At 38.9% G+C, this 15206-nt stretch overlaps 1 non-coding gene across 1 annotated transcript in view; it reads right to left on the bottom strand.

The window, feature by feature from the left end:
• Positions 1 to 15206, bottom strand: part of LOC105036977 (uncharacterized) — a 51881-nt gene that overhangs the window by 9643 nt on the left and 27032 nt on the right. The window contains exons 3-5 of the transcript XR_012141424.1: positions 9585 to 10266; positions 9370 to 9454; positions 8488 to 8575 (exon numbers count right to left, since the gene is read on the bottom strand). This is a non-coding gene — a transcript (uncharacterized protein). The remainder of the gene's footprint in view (positions 1 to 8487; positions 8576 to 9369; positions 9455 to 9584; positions 10267 to 15206) is intronic.

The following is a 15206-nucleotide window of genomic DNA, read 5'->3' as shown; positions in this document are numbered from 1 at the left end:
CGTCCAAAGGCTATTGGGTGCCTCTTCCTTGCTAGTTTCTAGCATCTGGTAGCAGCACATAGCAAGGGGAGAAACTCTAGAGAAGAGGAGAAGAAAAAGATCAAAGAAAGAGATCAAGCGTTGATCGCGATCCAGACTTTGTTCAGATTCAGCAAGCTGAATTTTGGAGAATAAAAATTCAGATTAAAGAGGACTGTTCCAGGCTGATCCCGAGTGCATACTCATAGAGGCCGGATACTTGTGCGGCTAAGAGAGAACCTCTTCTCTTTCATATCCAGATTTGAAAAAAAAAATTGCAAAACAGGTATGTGATTTGATCACAATCTGAATTTCAGTATATATCAATTTCAGCATATGAGATAGATCCACGTGGTTTTATGTTTTCATGCATGCATAATTCAGATTAAAAGTGTTTTGATCTTGTTCTCCGCTGTGGTGTTTAGAAAATAAAATTTTAAAACACATATGCATACACCAAACCCCGAATTCTAACAGTGGTATCAGAACCACGAATTTTCATATACTGAATTTTGATATACATGTTTTTGAAAAGATTTCAAAATCAGATTTTTTTCTTGATACATGAGATGTATAGATGGATCTTCAAATCTGAAATTTGATTTTGGATTTAATTTTAGAACATATTGTTGATATGTAATTACATGCATAGATCTGAATTTTGATCTAGAAAGAGTTCTAGTTCATGTTCATGTGATACATAGATGCATGCATAAAACTTGAAATTTTTATATGATTTGAATTTTGATTCATATATGTGATATATGATTGCATATTTAGATCATAAATTTGCTTTTAATCTGATCCATGATTAGTATATGAGATATATGAAATCATACTTAGATTTGAAATTTTGTTTAGATCTGATTTTACATGCATATATATGATATTTGTGTGTTAAAATCTAAAAATTATTTTCGTGTTTTAAAACTTACTTTCATGCAATGAATTTCGATCTGAAATATGATTTTAGAATCAGAAATTTGTATTTGTGCATGAGGATTTTGATCATGAGAAAATCATTAATTAGGTCTATTTAAGATTTTTGATTTGAGTCATATGAATCTAATTCGATTAAATAATTGATCAAACCAAGTCAAGTGTTGATTAGGGTTAGATCAATTAAGTTAATAATCATACAATTATTGTTGATCAAATCGATTAAATCTCATATATAGAATCGATTAACCTAAGGACCTAATTTGACTCGTTGGTTTGAGCGGGAATCGCTTGAGCTAACCAATTCTGATCAATCGACCTATTGGTGTCTAAGACAAGTTAATGAGATGTGGTTATTTAATTGGTTCCGTTAGCCGATCTGACCAATTTATTGGTGTCTTAGGAAGGCAACGGAGGGACTCCTACTGATCTCTACTTGGCCAATTTGGAAGATTGGTCTTGAAGTAGGTTGCTTAGCAGTTTGGTTTAACCCATGCCTATTAGATCGATCATATGATGACTGTAGATGAGATCTAAATCTAAACCTTCCCATAAATATTAAGTTCATAGATCTTCCACCGTTGTAGATGTGCAGGCGTGCTACCAGCGTTGATTGTTCTCGACTGGTTACAGTGGTTCAGTTGTATCGAAAACATGCAACCACTCTATTAGTAAAGAGTTGCTCCAGGGTACGAATAGGGTTGGGCCCAATAACTGCTAGGTGAGGGATCCAATGATGGCCTTGCACCTGCTTGTGAACGATGGATCGGGCTTAACTACGAAGTATGGACAATAACTGTTAGGTGAGCCCACATGACTTAGAGAACAAGTCGCTGCAACATGCTTAATGAAGCATCTGGATAAAAAGTTACCTACGCATCGGTATGCATGTTACCAATAACTATTAAGTGAGGTGCATGTCATCGGTGGGACCGCAGCACCCATTAAAAATTCTTTATCTCGTTAGGATTTTCGTTTTCTTCCCGAGTGGAGGGATCCGATAAATTAATGAGAGTCATTATTTGCATCTTAAAGTTCCTAGAAGCAAATATAAACATTAAGTACAAAAGTCTAACTTGAATCTCTACTCTCGCAGTTAAACCATCATGTCAATCTCAAATCCTCTAGTCTGCATCCTTGAAACCAATTGTTTGATCGATAATAATTTCAAAGACTGACTCAGAAACCTTAAAATTGTCCTGACCTTAAAAAAATTAAGCCATGTTCTCGATCAGGATCCCGTAGTGTTACCAAACCGTCCTACTGCTGAGCAAAGAGCTGCTTTTGAGAAGTGGACGGATAAAGACAGTCGGGTCAAATGCTATGTGCTGGCGTCCATATCAAACGAGTTGCAAAGCCAGCACGAGCATATGCCCACTGCTCGAGCCATGATCACTCACCTATAAGAGTTGTATGGTGAGCAGAGCCGTACTGCACGCTTCGAAGTGTCCAAGAGACTTCAATCTGAAAATGCGCAAGGGACAGTCTGTCCATGAGCACTGTATGACAGTGATCAAAGACATTAAGGAGCTTGGGAAGCTCGGGCTAGATATGCAAAAAAAATTGCAGATAAATCTAATCTTTCAATCTCTTATCAGTTCATATAGTCAATTCATTGTGAATTTTCATATAAACAAAATTGACTGCACTATTTCCGAACTTGTCAACATGTTGGTCATCACATAGGGTACCTTGAAGAGTTCAAGGGCACTGTTCTCACTGTGGAGTGGATTTTTTCTTCCAAAAGAAAGTCTGCTGGAAAGAAGAAGATTAAATCCGCGAAGAAGCAAAAACAAGAGAGCAAACCGAAGAAGGATGGTCCAAAAGCAGCTGAGGCAAGGGAAAAGTATTTTCACTGTCATGCTGAAGGCCACTATAGGAGGAACAGTCCAAAATACCTGAAGAGCCTAAAGATTAAAAAAATGATAAACCTTCCGAAGGTATGCTCGTAATAAAATCTAACCTTACGATTTCTTCTACTTCTAGTTGGATATTGGACTCTGGCTCGAGTACTCATATATGTACCTCAATATAGGGTCTGATAGAAAGTAGAAGATTGAGGGAAGATGACATGATCCTTCGGATCGGCAAGGGAACAAAAGTTGTTACAGAGGCCGTTGGCACTTACCCTCTTCGATTACCGTCTGGTGTTAGATTAGATTTGAAAGGTTGTTTCCTGTAGCTAGTCAGAATTTAATTTTCGTGTCTGTACTAGCACAGAAAAGTTTTGAAATTTGTTTTAATAAAGACTTTTGTTCATTTATTTACGAAATAAATTGGTTGTACGAGATCTTTTAATTGACAGTCTTTATCACTTACATGTTGATGCGAATATGAACCTGAACGAGCAAATAATGAGTGATGTAGGTCAAAAAAGATTCAGAGATGAAATTAACCAAAAATACTTGTGGTACCATAGACTAAGCCATATTGAAGAAGACAGGATAAACAAACTGAAAAAAGATAGGATCCTTGACTCTCTTAACCCAGAATCGTATCCAGCTTGTGAATCTTGCCTTCGAGGAAAGATTGCCAAGTTACCCTTTGTAGGTCATGGGGAAAGAGCCACTAAGTTACTCGCCCTGGTACACACCGATGTGTGTGGGCCATTTGATGTGCAGGCCAGAGATGATTATACCTACTTTATTATCTTTATCGATAATCTGTTTAGGTACGGATATGTGTATCTCATGAAACATAAGTCTGAGATCTTTGAAAAGTTCAAAGAATTCAGACATGAAGTAAAAAAGCAGACAGACAAATCCGTTAAGATTCTTCGATTTGATCGAAGTGAATACCTTAGTCAAAAATTTCTGAAATATTTTAAGGACAACGGCAATCTCTCAGTGGATCCCTCCTGAAACACCTCAGCTCAATGGGGAATCTGAAAGAAAGAACAAGATCCTATTGAATATGATTCGGTCCATGATGAGCTTCACTGATCTACCCTTATTTATTTAAGGACATGCCTTGTTAACTGACATTCATTTGTTGAATAGAGTTCCATCAAAGTCCGTTCCTACCACACCGTATGAGATATGGTTCGGTAAGAAGCCGAGTCTGGATTATCTCAAGACTTGAGGATGTCCGACCTATGTCAAGAGACAGATGACGGATAAATTAAAGGATAGATCTATTATAGCTCGCTTTATAAAATATCCAAAAGAATCCATGGGATACTACTACTTTCCACAAGATCACAATGTGATTGTGAGTCGAAACACCGTATTCTTAGAAAAACAGTTTATCTAGGATGACGGCAGTGGGAGATTAGTGGAGCTTGAAAAGAAAGTCTCTAAAGAGCCCAGAGCTATAAATCCTCAGAAATTCGTAGTCATGAGCCAGTAGTTGATGTTCTTCTACCACCTCATAGATCTAGTAGGATCTCCCGACCTCCTGAAAGGTACATGGGTATGCTTACGGAGAAAGTAAAGAAAATGTTCCTCGTGAGAGATAGGGATCATACTGATGATCTTAATACCTTTGACAAGACGATATCTAACATCGATTCTAAGAAATGGTTAAATGCTATGAAGTCAGAAATTGACCCGATGCATTCGAACCAAGTTTGGACTTTAGTGGATCCACCTGAGAATATTATACTCATTGGGTGTAAATGAATCTACAAAAAGAAGATAGGTGCCGATGATAAGGTAGAGACCTATATAGCTAGACTTGTGGCTAAAGGTTACAGTCAACACGAGGGCATTGACTATCAGAAAATCTTCTCGCCCATAGCTATGCTGAAATCTATCCGCACTTTGCTTGCTGTTGCGGCTTACTATGATTATAAAATCTGACAGATGGATGTGAAAACTGCTTTCCTGAATGGATATCTTGAGAAAGATATCTATATGGAGCAGCCTATAGATTTCACATCCAATGATGGTGATCACAGAGTCTGCAAGCTACAAAGATCCATATATGGATTAAAACAAGCTTCTCGGAGTTGGAATCATCATTTTGATGAAACAATCAAATCGTTTGATTTCATCAAAAATGAAAAAGAACCTTGTGTGTACAAGAGGATCAATAGGAGTGCGATTACCTTCCTCGTATTGTACGTGGATGATATTCTCCTTATTGGGAATGATATTCCCATGCTAACCACGGTCAAAAGATGATTGTCCAAAAAATTCTCTATAAAAGACCTAGGGGAGGTGTCCTATATTTTTGGAATAAAGGTCTATAAGGATAGATCTAAACGGATGCTTGGTCTGTCACCAAAGCTATACATAATGAAGATGCTAAAAAAGTTCAGTATAGAAAACTCCAAAAAAGATCTCTTACCTCTTAAGTATGGTATTAATCTCTCTAAGATGATGCGTCCAACCACATCTGAGGAGATACAGCGCATGAGTAGGATTTCTTATGCCTCGGCCATAGGGAGTCTCATGTACGCCATGCTATGTACTCGACCTGATATTGTCCTTACCGTGAGTGTCACGAGCAGGTATCAGTCAAATCCAAATGATGAGCACTGGATAGCCGTGAAGAACATCCTTAAGTACTTAAGAAGAACTAAGAATTTGTTCTTGATCTTTGGAGGTGATTCTGAGTTGCAAGTCGAAGGATATACTGACTCAGACTTTATGTCTGATCCTGATGATAAAAAGTCTACGTCAGAGTACGTATTCGTTTGCAATGATAGTGCAGTTAGCTGAAAGAGTTTCAAGCAACCCATCATAGCGGATTCGACCACGGAGACTGAGTATGTCGCTGCTTCGGATGCTGCAAAGAAAGGCTTTTGGTTCAAAAAATTCGTTGCGAAACTTGAGATTATGACATCGGATGCCATACCGCTGTACTGCGACAACAATGGAGCCATAACACTTGCTAAGGAGCCGAGATCTCATCAAAAATCTAAGCACATCGAGCGGCATTTTCATATCATATGCAACTACCTCGAAAAGAAACATGTCGAGGTACGAAGACTAGACTCCGCGGACAACGTAACAGACCCGCTGACTAAGCAGTTGAGCCAACAGAAAATGAAAGTCCACCTTGAGAAGATGGGACTTAGATTTGTGGCTAATTGGCTTTAGTCTAAGTGAAAGATTGGTAGATGTATGTCCTAGAAGTCAATATGGCTGACATATTATAATAATTCTAAGGCACAATTTTATACTTAATATATTGATATGATCAATAAAAGAATAATTTCTTTTTCATTCAAGTGTGATGTGTCCTTGAATCGTCTATGAAATTAATTTCAATACATATTCTTAAGGTATTGAGAATTAGAGACATATAGTTAATTCCTAAATGCTTCCAGTCATAGGATCATGAGGACAGTGATTGATCCGGATAAACTGATGCACAAATCACTTTTTTTGGGATAGATGAGTCTCTGATCTATTGTATAGAGACAGGACGACGAGTGCGGATAATTATTAGAGAACTAGTATTGAGCGTGACCATACGAGAGATCATTTGAATTTCTATTCGATCATCAATGATTATCTCAATGCCGTAGTTGTGTGACTGGTCCTTCGACTTGAGATGGTACTGCTGCTCGCAGTGAGACTGCTGAAGTTTGACTGACACATAAATATGGATCTCAATGAGCCCTTGTAGTGGATGTTGGCGACAGTTGATCTACTATAGGAGTGGGGTGCGCATCAAGATAGGATCTATCGATCTTGATAGAGAGGAGTAATCTTATGAGATTTGAGACGCTAAGTCCATGAGTCTGTGACCATAACAGTGATTGATGGAAAAGAATTTTCATAGAAGTCACAATTGGACTTGAGTTAATCGAATCTATCATATGATTGATGTTAAGATTTGACGATTTATCCATGACCTGCCATCTAGTCTGAACTCACGATAAAGGGACTGAATCACACGTTAACTACACCTAGAGGTGTATTTCAGTTCTACTAGGTTGCCACTACATACTGCTAGGTGTCACTGATGGATTATGAGAGCTTATTAAAATTATTCCGGATCGACAATCCTTGCTGAGTTAAAGTGAAATTATTTCGACCCATTAAAAAGAATTTCAATGATACAATGATAAGAGATCATTGTATATCTCATTACCAGATAGAATTGAACCTATGAGATCACACAACAAAAAGATTAGACCTGAAATAAGTAATTGAACTTATGAAGTGTCAATTGGATTTAGAGAAATCTATTGGGTTCATGATAATCTTGCTAGCACATGGATCCATTGAAAACAGTGGAATTGTTCCGATCCATTGAAAAAAATTTCAATGATACAATGATAAAAGATCATTGTATATCTCACTACCAGATAAAATTGAATCTATGGGATCACACAATAAAAGAATTAGATCTGAAATAAGTAATTGAGCTTATGAAGTGTCAATTGAGTTTAGAGAAACTCATTGGGTTCATGATAACCTTACTAGCACAAGGTTGGATCCAATTCCTCTTTTCGTTGGAATTACTTATTTGATAAGATAATTCTAACTTAATTACCTGCTAATAACCTACATGAGTAAGATTCATGGGACTCTAATTGTTGGGTGTCTAAGATTATGGATCATACAAAATTAAGGATGCAAGTCCCTAAGTCCCTAATTAATTTTTTTGATAGTTATTCTTGGACGCCACCTTGATTTGATTAAGTTAGGCATGTCCATTGATTAAAAGGTTTTTAGTTCTCTTATGGGGCATCTCTTGGGTATATTTTGGGGTATCTAATTATAGGTGCAAAGGCTCCAATTGCTGGCACCTAAAGGATCTCCTAAAGTAAGTTGGATAACTTAAGTTAATAAAAAATCCAATGCAAGTAGGACTTGTATTATATGATTGAATAGGATTCAATCCTTGTGCCTATTTAAAGGGACCTCCCCTAAGGTCCCTAGAGCATCCAAACCAGCAACCCCACATGCCAAAAGAGAAGTCCCACACCCTCTCTTCCTCTCCCTTTCTCTTTCCTTGGGCGTCCCACACCCCCTATCTCTTGGGACGCGCGTCCCAAGAAGTCCAATGCCCAAAGACTGTTGGGTGCCTCTTCCTTACTGGTTTCTAGCATTTGGTAGCGCACATAGCAAGGGAAGAAACTCTAGAGAAGAGGAGAAGAAGAAGATCAAAGAAAGAGATCAAGCGTTGATCGCGATCCAGGCTTCGTTCAAATTCAGTAGGCTGAATTTTGGAAAACAAAAATTCAGATTAAAGAGAGCTGTTCCAGACTGATCCCGAGTAGATACTCGTAGAGGCCGAACACTTGTGCGGCTAAGATAGAATCTCTTCTCTTTCAGATCCAGATTTGAAGAAAAAGATTGCAAAACAGATATGTGATTTGATCACAATCTGAATTTCAGCATATATCAATTTCAGCATATGAGATAGATCCACGTGGTTTTATGTTTTCATGCATGAATAATTCAGATTAAAAATATTTTGATCTTGTTTTCCGCTACGATGTTTAGAAAATAAAATTTTAAAATACATATGTATGCACTAAACCCTAAATTCCAACACTCACCTGACCACTGATAAAGCACTATAGTTTTCTAGATAATTTATTCAAAAATCAAAACATATTTTGCATACTTGAAACTTCAGTAAAATGTTCAAGGTTGTAACGCTCACACAATTGATCAACCTTCTCCGTGTATCCAGCTTCCATAGCCAAACATACCTTCATTAGAACAAGCATTGAAGCAATTATGAAAATGAGTGCAAGGATAGGCTCACAAAAGTACATCACTGCTCAAGGACATGTTTGTCCCATGTAAACAATATAAATAGCACATGTGTGCATTGTATGTATGTATACAAATATGAGTACATCACGTGTGTTTGCACGTGCGCGCATGTGTTTACCTATATGTGTGTGCATGCATGCAAGTACATACATATATATTCAATGCATCAAGCCAAAATGTAACACAAATAATGCAAACACAGAATAAAACAGTAGAAAATCAAATACAAAATGAAACAGTAGAAAATCAAATACAAAATGAAACAATAGAACATCAAACTCCAAAACCTTGCACCTAATCTAAAAGCCGTTTTTCCACTCTTGACCCTCATTAGGCAATTTTTCCCCTTGATAACATCAAACAAGCAGCACCAAACTAAATCCATTGCTTTCTTTCTCCATCTTCATCTCCTCTTCCTCTTCCCTCCTCTTTCTCTTCCCCTCCTTTCATCACTTTATTTCTTTTCTTACTTCCCAAGAAACATGAATTTACTAATTTCAACTTGACTCTGGTAGTTAAAACTCAAAAAGTTTTGTTACCCCCACCTTAGGTCACATCAGTCGGTAAGAATCTGCTCTCCACTTTAAAGAGTCAATGTTAAGAGTATTTTATGTTACATTGATCCATATACATGAATGAATATGAATGAATTGTCGATGTATAATAGAAGAAAACAGAGCCTAAAAGTTTTTCACCACATACAGGTAGCTAAAATCAATGTTCTTACCAGGTACTCTAGAAGTTCCCCGTCATTGTTTGCCCTCTGTTCTGCAGCATCCCAGCACCCTTTTCCAGCCAGTTTTCTTAATAAACTGCATATTGGATGGAAAATTTCCATAGAATTATTGAGATAAAAACTACATTTGTGTGTGAAGATTGTATGGTAACCGAAGGACTAAAGCCTAAGTAAACATGCTTGAAAGTCAGAGATGAGATTGATACCTTTCTTTATATAAATGGGAGATATCTGGAAACTCCTGCATAAGATTGTTACCTTTTACCAGTTCATAAGCAAGCTTCAGTAAATTCATCTCCAAATACTTTTTGACCAATAAACATATCATTGGCTTTCCCATAAAAGTAGCCCAGATTTCTGCTGCTCCAAATTGTTTGTGTTGTATCATTTCTACAAGAAGAGACTCCCCAGAAAGGTGAATGGAAAATTGGTCCAACAGTTTTACAGCAGTCATATATGATCTTGATTCTATGAAGCCAGATATAAATTGCTTAGCATATGCCTCTGCCTGCTCTAAACATCCATTATTCAACTCTGAACCACATATGGCATCTCCAATATCTTTCAACTCAACATCAAATTCCTTCAACAATTTAACAAGAATACGCTCATCATGCATGAAAGTACTAGCAAAATTATCAAAAAATAGTGCTGCAACAAGACGATTTGCTTCAGAAAAATCTTCTAGTACAGATTTTAGAGTTCTAATACTCCGAAGAGAAGAAATCAGCATGTGACTAAACCCATCAGCATGATTAGGTTCCAGTAACGATACAACATAAAGGCACTGAAGGATAAAAGTGAATGGTCCTGGTTGAGGTCCATTGTACAGGGCTTGTGAAACTTGCTGCTGAAGGACACGAAACTTGCAATTAGCTTTATGTGTACCTGTCATCAGCATAGTCAAATGAGGTGCAGTATTTGCTAAACCATAGAAGTTGATGCATAACTATCAGGTTGATTTAAAGATGATACACTTCAATTGTAGATACTGAGAACATAGTAAGAAACAACAAGCTTATTTCCATCTATTTGAGTTCATCAATGTAAAATATGTGCTGTCTTCTGTATATCAACAGTCATCCTCCAAAATTTAAAGCTTTTTGCTGAGATGAGCATATAAGCTCAGCAGCTTGTCCAGGATTTTAAGGAATAAATTAATAAATAAATAACACAAGCAACTCAGAAAAACCTGCATGCTTAGTTGCTTACATCTGCAAAGAACTGCAAAACACAAACAGAAAAATTGAATCCACTGGTATAACTTAAGAGGCATATTGTCCATCTTTTCAGAAGCAAGCAGATCTACAATGATGTGTCAGTATCAGCAGGGCAGGACAAGCGGCAGATCTGTCATTCCCCTTGCCAAAGCTGCAGGTTTAAATGCAGAGTCAGAAGAACCAAATTTAACCAGGTTCAGATCTTGAACCCAGACCCATGGTTAGTTTTGGCTATGGCTTTGGATAGAGATTTGGATAGAGATCTATACCTTATTTCACAACCACCTCCATTGGGGTCTTGGAAATACCAACCCACCTTTAACTGAAAATTTGAATTTACCAACACAATCTTTAAATAATCCCACCCAAGTTCCGTTGAAACAGTACCGAGACCCATACATGTAGGCCACCAATACGGTGTGGTACCAGTTTGGTACCATCCCGGCACTTAATACACCCTGATGTACTGGTCAGCTGATTGATACACGTTTTTAATTTTTTTGTTTTTTCAATTTTTTTCTTTTCTCAAATTCTTTTCAGATTAGTACTTAAAAAACTTTATTGAATTGTCATCCAACTTTTGGTTTTAACGTTATTGAAGTAGACCAACAAACATATTTATAAGTAAAAACATATAAAATACAATAAATTGAATCGATTTTAATGTATTTAAAGTATAAAATATATATCAATGTTTGAAATTAGGTGGAGCATTGAAGTGGCTCATAAATATCATGATCAAAGATTGCCGTACCGGATTGAACTGCCCGGTATGGGACGTGCCAAACCGTCCCGACGGAGAACCGAGACGGTTCCGGCATGCAAAACGGCACATGCCGGTGCCGGAGAAGAAAAAGAAAAAAAGAGAGAGAAATAGAGAGAGAGAGAGAGGGAGGAAGAAAAAGAGGGAGGGGAATCCGCCGAAGGGGCCGCCGGAGGGCAGCCGTGGCCGTCGGGCGGCGGAAAGCGCTCCCGCAGCTCCACGTGGGGAACAGGGGCGATCCGCCCCTGTTTCTCGGGGCTTTTTTTTTAAAAAAGCCTTTTCAAAGTGAAGCCGGCATGGGTTTTGCCGGCTTCACTTAAGTGAAGCCGGCATGGGTTTTGCCGACTTCACTTTGAAAAGGATTTTTTTAAAAAAAGCTCCGAGAAATAGGAACGGATCGCCCCTGTTCCCCGCGCGGAGCCGCGGGATGCTTTCCGCCGCCCGACGGCCACGGCTGCCCTCCGGCGGATTCCCCTCCCTCTTTTTCTTCCTCCCTCTCTCTCTATTTCTCTCTTTCTCTCTTTTTCTTCCCCGGTTCGTCCGTGTTTTCCTTCGTCGGTTCGCCTCGATTCGAAACGGAACAGAGGCGTGCCGTGCCGTACCGTACCGCCGGCCGGCCGATTCGGCCATCGGTACCGGTTCCGCCAACCTTGATCATGATCATAACAATACTCTAAAGGAGCTTCACACCAACTCTCCAAGAGGTCCATATTTCGATAGGCCTCCATGATCCTTCCATAATAGATTAGATAATTAATCTAGGAGACATTCATCTAACTCCAAGACTTGGTTGGCCATGCAAAGATGTCAATAGCAAAATCCAACCCCGAAAAAATGGCCACAATTGCAAAGATTAGTAACCACTTGAGTACAACAATTCAGACAATCCATTTGCATACAGATCATTGAATGCTAGTGTGGAATAGGATCTATCATGCGATTGCAAACCAGATATATCTAGAGACCCTACTCCACGTGCAATGTCATATGCTGCAATAGCATCACCACCCAAACGACCACGAGCACATCTCCTATATGCAATGATGTCCTCAAGGGCTTTACCAAACTGTGTACTAGAGTCCCTATCCTATTTGGCATGAGTAAACCAGGGCTCCCCAATGAATCGAAGACCACTCTAGGATTGAGTTATAAACTTTGGTGTCTTGTACTGCACTACCTCTCTAGCCACCAGATGTAGCATAGGATGAACTGTCATCACTGGTATCTCATAATGATTTGGGCCAAGGTTTTAAATCCCGTGGGACAAGACTGTCCCAAAATTTTCATAGAATAGGACGTGCTGCTATCCCACCCCATCCCACCACTTGGGATAGATGTCCCAAGACGTCCCAATCAAAATACTGGAATGCTAGTGGAACGGTCCTATATCAAAATATGGGATGGTATCCTGTCTTGGTATCCCACAGGATGTCCCGTTGGGACTTGAACCCTTTATCTGGGCAAACAGTCATCAAACGGCTCGCTGGTCTCCGAATCAAAGTGAATGAATTCCTTGTTGAGCCTCTCCAATGAAAATAAAACTATCTTTCTTTTTAGGCCTATAAATGGGCCAGGCCAGGCCATACCCCTACCCAAGCCCGGCCCAAATTTTTTTCCAAGCTTAGACCCAAATGTTCTTCAAAAATTTAAACCCAAGCCCGGCCCAAACCCAACTGGGCCAGCCCAAGATTAACCCATTTGGGCCAAAAACTCAGCTGGCCTGAATTACCCTGATTCTCATACATGCATGTTCTATAGAGAGGTTTGGCTACAAAAAGAAAAGGTGGCATTCTCATCATATTTCTCATAATAAAAACCAATGACACACATACACAAATGAATACCCAAATAAGAACAAATCCAGCAAGAAAAAAACATTATTATTCCAAAGAACAAAGACGTATAAATTTACTCTATGATTCTTCTTGTAGTAATACCATCTTACATTGTACTCATCATCATGGTCATGATTCGCCATAGGCCCATAATTGATTCACTTGAACACACCCAATAAGCCTATAGAAGCTAATGCAGAATTACAAAGAACAGAGACCTATAGCCAAAGATCAAACACATAAAATCTTGCAATGGAACTAAACAAAGATCAATTTTATAGTATGGGCTTGATTCTTTGCAAGAATAAAATCTATATATAATTTATATTACTGAAGCCTGAGGCTTCCCGGTTGCAAGAACTGAAACACTGGATTATTAGACCCTTTGAAAGGATAAAAGAAAATCAAGCCTTCTAAGGATTATGGGGAAGGGAAGACGGCGAGCAGCAACTGGCTTTGATTGGAAAATAAATGAGAGGAGGGTCATCCACCATGATTTGATTAGAGAACGGTGAGCTGCAGTCGACAAAGGCACAATTCAAGGGGAATGCTCTCAGATGGGACCGCCAGACCGAAGACAAAGAATAGGGAGACTGGGAGAAGCGGCAAAGGTAGAATGGGAGGAGAACCCAGGTTGGACAAAGAGCCAAGAAGGAGAAAGTGAGAAACCCTAGGTTCGTCAAGGTCTCAGCTCTCAAGCTCTTCATCTCTCAGTGATTCACCGATTCAGGCTACATCATGTCAAGGTGGGGTGGGTTTGGATAAGTGAATATAAGGAGCTGGTGAAGCCAGTTGACCACATTGCAATTCACGTCAAACCCTAACCAACTGGGCCATTTTTGTTGAGTTCCGATCACACAGCAGAAATTGAATTTTAAAATTTTTAAAACAAACATATCGAAAGCTTTAACAATTAAAACTATCGAACCGAAATCCAAACTTTAGAATTACCTTGTAGATGTCGAACAAAACAAAAATAAGCATGCAAAAAGATAGAACTTTATACTTCCTCCAACGAGCAGAATGGTAAGTGATCTCCCCAAGACTCCAAAGTAGAAGCCCTCCAACGGTGATCCACATGAAAGTTGGCTAAGATCTTCCTAACCGGTGCGCTGCCACAGCCTTTTCTTCACAAGAACACAGCCGGCTTCGAACTTGAAGTACGATCACACCAACGTCCAATTGCCTTCAATTTTGCCATCAGAATCATGCCAAGATGACACTCTTCAGAAGTCTCACAATCTAGGATTTGATTTTAGACTCCAACACATGAAAAAAATCAAACCCTAGGATAAACTGGCAACACTTGCTAATTCTCTCACCACCCTTCTTACAACTTTTCCTCTCGATTTTTTTCTCTTTTCCTCATATTTTTTTCAGAATTGTTCTCCTCTATTACACGCCAATTGGCTCTGATTTTCACCCAAAATCCAGCCCCTAGCCCACATGGGACGCCCCATATAAAAAGGCTAAGAGGGGACGTGAGGAAGGACTAAGGGGCGCCAACTCTTGGCGCTCCAACTTCTCACGTGGAGAAATTAATCTCCGTGATTTACTTTTTGTGCAGAAGAGCCTTCACACAGAAAAACACCTCCTCTTCTGCACCCCATAAATTTCCCACATTAAATTAGCGTGTAATAGTTAAGTATCTGGATAGAAACGAAGAGGTAGATAAGCGCCTTCATGAAGGACTCTTCACTTCTCAACGCAATTAAGAGGGAGGCGGCAATTTATTTTTGGCGTGAGACCTGGTGGGCGCAGAGGACTTCTTCCACACTTGAAACACTTCCAAGTTGGATAAGAACCAAATTAAATTAGACCCAATCCCATTAGATCAAAGGCAACTGATCTAATTTAGCTCAAACGCTTTGAACTGAATCTATCTAGGAACTTGGGTTAATACAATGTGCTAGCATATCAAATTAACCTCTAGAATTTATATTAAATCCTAATTAAATTAGATTAAGACCAAATCTCAAAGTGTGTGACCCATTGGATTCCAAATCTAGT

This window comes from Elaeis guineensis, chromosome 5 (assembly GCF_000442705.2).
Source record: "Elaeis guineensis isolate ETL-2024a chromosome 5, EG11, whole genome shotgun sequence".
Classification (NCBI taxonomy): Eukaryota; Viridiplantae; Streptophyta; class Magnoliopsida; order Arecales; family Arecaceae; genus Elaeis; species Elaeis guineensis.
The sequence above is the reverse complement of the archived record's forward strand: the minus strand, read 5'-3'. Positions and strand labels throughout refer to the sequence as shown.